We start from the raw sequence: 7445 nt of genomic DNA, 5'->3' as shown, positions 1-7445 counted from the left end.
ACTACTTTGCGAAGTGTTGTGTGGACATAAGCATGAGTTCTCCCTCTATTGAGAGAAAGTGGGGGTAGAGATATTGTTAAGTCCTGGATTAATTTAGTACATCAAGAGTGTGGTGGTGTACTCGGGAAAAAGTTGAAACAACTCGGGATATACAAAGAGAGAAAGCGGATTTGCATCGAAAAAAATATGAATATATAGAATTAGGATCGTGGTACAGGAAAAAGTTTCATCTTGAAAGAAATTGGTTAAATAAAAGGGACAAGTAGGGTCCTAAATGTGTTGAACCGTTCAAGGTATAAAGAAATATAGGTAAAGTTGTTTATGAGTTGGTATAACCGCTGCAGTTGCAGTATATGTATTTAATGTGTTCTGCGTATCAATATTATGGTGATATGTATCTGATTCAAACTAAGTCATTGATTAGGAGCCAACGGGCTCTCATCCAAATTTGTTCTGCGCGGAATAATCGATCCAAATCCTAGATCGTTAAGAGCGAGTCCTTAGTAATGAATTTTTGTCTTAGTGAGTATGCGATGAATAAATTTCCGAGTAGAAGAGTCTACCTGGAAGTTAGAGTCAGATATGCTTGACAAATATCCTCACTGATTTAGTTAGATCAGATTCTGAGGACATAATATTTTTAAGGGGGAAAGGATATAACGACCCGTGTATTTCTGTATTATTTAAATGCATAATTATGGAATTATAAAATAAATAAAATATGTGTATAGCTTTTGTCAGCTATGTGTTGTTTTACTTTTAATCTATGTGTGTGAATTATGGTCCAAGGTGGTTCGTGTAATTAATTAATGAGTGGTACTGAATCGTGTTCACTTTTAAAAGTGAATTTAGTGCAAATTTATTTGCATAAATATTTGAAATGTCTCTAAAATTGTTTTTATGGTTTCATAATTACAATAGTTATTTTTGGGATTTTATAAAATTTAGAAATTTATATTTTATTAATTATTTAGCCCTGTATGATTTTTTGAGTGCATTTATTTGTAAAATTCATATTTAATTCTAGAATTCTTCAAAAATTATGAAACTCATATTTATGTAAGTTTGGAATATTTCGAGAATTTTAAAATTATTTTGGAAATTTCTGGGATTAATTTCACCCGCGCGTCGATTCGTTTAATTGTTAAAAGCAGGTATAAATTGTGTTTCAGAAATTATTTTAAAATTATGAAATTTATGTTTTTATTAACTTCGGGACATTTATAACATTTTAAGACCACATTCGTGATTTTCTGTAATTGTTCTAAGTGTAGTTCGGTTCGCTAACTGTAGAATGCGGATATAAGTTTTGGTTTAGAAATGTTTTAAAAATTTCTAAAACTTTATTTTATTAGTACTTGATTATGTTGAGAATTTTAAAAGTGTTTGGGGAAATTTTTCGGTATATTCTCTCGCGCAATTGGTTCGTCAAATTAAGAGAAAACGAACCAGAAAAGCCCAATTAATCGGTTGTATGCGTGTTATTCCAGTTTATAAAAATTTGACACGTATATGAAAATTCAGACACGTGTCTGCAGCAGAATTGTCTCTCAATTTTTATCTTTATCTCCCCATTTCTTTCTCACTCTCTCTTCACCCTCTCATCTCTCTCGTTGTTCACTGTTCTAGGTTTACCCTGTTTCCCTCCTTCTCCGGCGAGTTCGCCGCCCATTGTTCTGGTGGCTGCTTGATTTTCTGGCCCGTTTCTTCTACAGTAATCCTTCCGTATGTCCCTCCTGTGTCGTCGCTGCCTGCCTTGCTTTCCGGCGGGTTATAGTGGCGCGTGGGCGTGGGGTTGCGATTGGGTACTACTGTTGTTGTGTATGTACGACTGTGTTTATATGTATGAATATATACAGTTTGAGTGGTGCGGGTTAGCTCGCTGTTACTGTTCTGCTTCCTTTGTTTTTCCGATTGTTTCGTGCTGTGGTGCGGTGGTTTTGGCGTGTGATTACACGCAGTCGATCGTGGTTTTCTTAATTATTTTATTATTTTATGTTCTGCAGGAATCAATGTGACTAATATTAGTTATGTAATCTTCGTGCGGAAAAATTATTTAATTCTTTATCGACGGAATTTCGCGTTGGAAACCCAAAAATTAATCTGGTACCCGAGAAATTTTGTCGCCGTCCGCGATGACTTTTTATGAGCGGACGGTGGACCGTGATGAATTATTCTGAGTTCTAATATTTTAAAATAAATACTTTAGTTCACATATTATGATTCGAAATAAAAAGTAGTAGTTAAATAATACTTTCGGGATTATTGGAAATGTGAAGTTGGATTGGTTGCCTGTTTGTTGGACTGAATTGATTGGTTGTGAATTGTTGTGTGATTGATTGACGTCGATTATTGTTCAACGGGTAGGCCGATAAACAGACGAGGTGCTGCCCGAGTTTTTGGAAATTAAATTCGAAAATTCAGGACATACCTTTTAATTATCGGAACGTCAAACGAGTATAAATAAGTATATATATATATATATTATGTGCGGAACCTGATTGTATGTAGTGGTAAATTGTTTTTCCAAAATCAATAACCCTAATTTTGTAAAATAACTAGTATACATATTTTCTGGAAGCGAACACTGAACCGATTTTCGAGAATGTGAACCCTAATTATTGTGTGTGTTATTATAATCTACATAATTACGAGTCGGGTTTCAGTATCGTTGGGTAGAATTGGTATCGAGGATATGTCAAACATACCTAGACGTCTAACGTAGGGTATTTCGGATCTGTAGGTTCTAGTTGAAGGACTCCAGAAGTGAATTCAAACTAAAGATAACCTAGTGATCAATCGACAAGCGTGTCGAGGTTCCAAGCGAAGGACCTGAACGTTGAAGTCGGATCCAAGATAGTCTGATAGTAAGGCGATAAAGCCGAGTGTCCAATTTAGTTCAAGGTCAATCAGAGATAGTTGTAACGCTCTGCAAGGCAAGTACCCCTGACCATTCTTTTATGGTTCAGTATATGTGAATAGCTAATGTTTTTATCTCGTAATGGAATAGAAACGCTTTAAGTTACGTATCCCATGTATTTGAAAATGTTGTTTAAAATTATGTTTTGGGGAAAAGTAACTTCTGAAAACACCTATCTCTAAACGTGATTTAAATGAAAAGAATTTTGAATAGTGTGTTGTGACAGAATGGTTTTAAAAAGAGATATGTGACAGTGATTTTGGAAACTGGATAAAGGGACTGTTTTAATCCACCTATGTCGTGGAAGGTTTTGATCAACCTATGTCATGGAAATTTGGAAAGAGGCAAAAAGGGAATTCAGTTGATCTATTGGAGTTGTGTAAGAGGCCCGTTATTCGGTAACAGCCCAGCATGTGGTTGCGTAAGTGGCTAATTGGGTTGGCCATTTTGTTTAACCGATTAGTCCAGCGTGGGGGAAAGACCTAGCTAGTCTTTTCCCAAGTTCCGGAACACATTCTATTTCTGGATGGCCGCTAGTCGCTATCCGGTGAGGGTAGACTGATCAGCTATCTTCACCCGTTAAACATCCAATAGATTTGATTGATTCAGTTTTGGAATTGATTAACAACTCAACTTGATGAGACAGATAATTTGGAAATGAAATAGTTTTGGGTTCCCGTAACAGAACAAATGGTTTTATGGTTCCTGTAATGGAACAGAAGGTTTGAAAATGAATATAGCATGCTAAAATTTAACTCTGGTATTTATGCATAGCACATGACAGTTAATTTTGTTTTACAGAGTATGCTAGTTTTGATATGTAGTTTATACCTGTTTTACCTGTTTCTAACAAGTTATGAATTATGTTCCTATAACTGCTTTACCTTAAATCAATTTTTACTTGTTATTCATATTGTGGTACTGCTGAGCAATTGATTGCTCACCCTTGCAGAATGTTTTATATATGAATTGCAGATGCCTAGGAGATTCTTTCGCGGTAGTCAGGGCAAAGTTCCAGTTCCTTTTGCGTCAAGCTCCTCTGAGGTGGTTGGGCTGGCCCAAGGATGGTCTGTTGAGTTGCTGTATTAAGTTAGCTGCGTCAGCATGGTTTAATGTAAGTTGGTCTTGTAATAGTTGTAACCTAAATCCTACTTGAACCTGGCAAAGATCTTGGTAAAACGGTCGTAGTTATATCATATTATCGAATTGTTTATCTTATGGTTGTTGATGATGACGTCAACTCCTGACCCCGGGGTTGAGGCTGTCACAAAGGGTACATAGATAAAAGGTCTAATTACATCAAATTCTGAAATAAGGTACAATAATATAGCAGGGTTAAACAGAGGAAAAACTGGAAAACATCCCCCTATATACCCCTAACTTCTAAAAACCACTACAGTACAAAGTTCCGAAGTATAACACAATATAATAAATGAAAAAGGGATCCCGGCATCTGACCAAGTATCCCAAGCCTACTGACGCTGAAAGGAAACAACAACAACTACGGGCTCTACCAGATGTCCTTCCTGACCAACACTATCTAATCATCCAGAATCTCTCTCAACACAACCAACATCCAGCGAATAATCTTATGCAGTCTCTGGGCCTCAGCATCAACATCACTAGTGGACGGTCCCTCGTCCAATCTCCTTCGGGCAACCTGCTCCATCATCTGAATCCGGACTCTCCACTCATCCTCCATAACTAAAGTCCTCTGCCTAGACTCTTGAGCTAGCCTATCCACAAAAGCTCCCAACTCAAAAAAATACGGGAGTAAATAAAGTCTCGATCCTGGGCTAACTTGCCACCAACACTAACAGGCACAATCTTAGGCATCTCAGACTCTGACTCAGGGGTTGGGGTCTCTGATTCTGGCCTCAAGGGTGATATCTGCATAGGAATCTCACTACTCTCAGATGGATCATCCTCCTGATCTGAACTAACATACACAGGCTCCTCTGAAGAGGGTGGAATAGAGAGTCCACGGGGGTACCTGTCAAACTAATCTCTGAATCAGAATCACTACCACTACTGGGGTCCTGAGAGAAAACATAAAATAGCAACCAAGAAACAGCATTAGGGTTAAGTAAAACTTCCAACTGACTCACACTGTAACGCCCCCAAATCCGGGGTTAGAGGATTTGGTCGTCACTATGAAACCTCAATCCAAATCAACCTGTTTAATCAATAAATAAATGCCAGCGGAAGATATTTATCATTTATGACCCCAATTAATCCAAGATCTTTTAAGGTTACAGTTATAGAAACAAGATATCCAAATTCCACAAAATAAATTTTTCACTTTCTTTTAAAACTCTTTTCAACAAGTTCCAATTCAATTCTAACCCGCTAGTATAACTTCGAAAAGAAGTGTGCTAGTCCCAACTATAAAATAACACAATTATAATATAATATAATATAACATAAAAAACTTTACACAATAAAACTTACACTAGTTCGCAAACCCTGGACCAACCACCTTCCAAGAGTTTCTTCTTTGCTTCCTCGAATTACGCAGCTAAACAACGCAAGCAAATCCTCACTGGAGGTTAAATTTAAAAATAGGCAAGTATGAGCGAAAGAAATGCTCAGCAAGATCATTATGGCATATAAAGGGTCATTTGATATAAAACCGACATCTGCATCAGAACAGAACATTTAAAAATCATAATTGCCGAATCATAACATTTTAATTGAGGAACCCCGTAATTGATTCCTTAATTATATTCAAAACCATCTGATATTTTTGAACGAAATGCTTCAGCATTACTTTGAATCTTGATGAGAATAAAACTTGTAAAACACTGTTTATGAAAATATCGTAAACCACAATAAGAAGAAGCAATGATTATGGAATAAATCTTAAACTTTACTCAAAACCGAACTCTTGATATTAATACCTATTTTGTTGTCATATCAAATTAGATATCAATACAAACTTTGATGCTCACAACATTCCATACTAAAGTCAACATCAATCATCTACACTAATACCACCTTTGATATTTAACAACAACTTAAGTATCAGTATAAATCAGAATCTGAATCAAAACTGTAATTAACCATTATCCAAAACAGAAACAGTTGATAAATCATTTGTTCTATGATTATCAAAATAACAAAGAAATTTAGATATCAATTTAGATTGGAACCAATTATATTTCATGTTGTTCCCGATGACCAGTCGCGAAACAACACCGGTATCTCGTAGCCATACCATAAGTATAGGTACTACCCGTATCCCGAAGACATAAGGTACCTATAGGGTGCCAGAAAAGGCATAACTAGCCTTGAAAGATATTACAGCTGGACCGATATCTCGATCACCTGCGCTGTAACCAGTAACCATTCCAATCTTAAAAACCTTTTTATTGAAAAAGGAGCCGAATCAATCGACATCCTAAATAATTTTATTCCCCCATTCACTTGGGCAGGAATACTCGTAACAAAATCATCTTTCTCAAAATCCAAAACATTTATAATTCCAGTAATTTGATAAGTAAAGACATTTAACTATCCTGAACATAGAATAACAGAGGGTACTTGCATGATAAGCATTTTAATTCAACGATATATAAAACATTTATCGTTTTTGAACTGAGAATAAGGAAAACAATACTTGCATAAGAAGATTTAAAATAAATATCACTTGAACAATAAGTGATGATAGGGATACTTGCCTTTGAGATTTAGCAGTTAGTCACACTCGCAAAGATGCATCTATTCTGACATTCTGTCTTAAAACATCACCGTCCCTCTTTTCAACACTTGACTGATATGCTGCTCCTACGATTGCTAGAAGCTAGTTACCCATTCCATTCCATCTCACTCTTTATCCAACATCTTGTCCTGATCAACTTGAATGATCCGCATCTATAATTAAAATACACATCTTAATAGCTTAAACGATAATCACTCGACGAATTGCGCATCAATACCTTATCGTCTACCCATACGATAGCCCACACATAAATATAACAGACAAAAGCAGGACTCTTGACCCACATATGCACATAATTCACATAGCATGTAAACACGTAACTCACATATCGCATAATTCAAATCACATATGACTCGGTTCGTCAAAAGGTTCGACTTGGTACGTTTAAAACTCAAATCGAATCAAAAATATGATTTATCGATCTATAATTGACTCAAAATGACTTGTAAAACAAGCGACCTTTCGAAATAAAAGAATTTGGTTTGGAAAGTATTTTTATTGAAAGCGGAACATTTTTCTGAGTCTTTACGCATTCGTTTCGTATTAAACGGACGAACGGTTGATTTAATATGAATTTTTGAACATTTTCCGGAATTAAAAATGAACTCCGACTCATTTAATAATTAAATAATAGAGTTCAAACACCCGGAAATAATTTTATAAAAATTATCGAGCCTGGAAAATAATTTAAAATAATATTTTAAAGCTCGAAACTATTTTTCAGAATTTTTAAATCAAAATAAATAATTAAATCTAATTAAATAATCAATTAAAATTATTTAATAACTAATTAAATTAATTAAT

This window comes from Apium graveolens, chromosome 1, assembly GCF_009905375.1.
Source record: "Apium graveolens cultivar Ventura chromosome 1, ASM990537v1, whole genome shotgun sequence".
Classification (NCBI taxonomy): domain Eukaryota; kingdom Viridiplantae; phylum Streptophyta; class Magnoliopsida; order Apiales; family Apiaceae; genus Apium; species Apium graveolens.
This window is presented reverse-complemented; position numbering follows the sequence as displayed.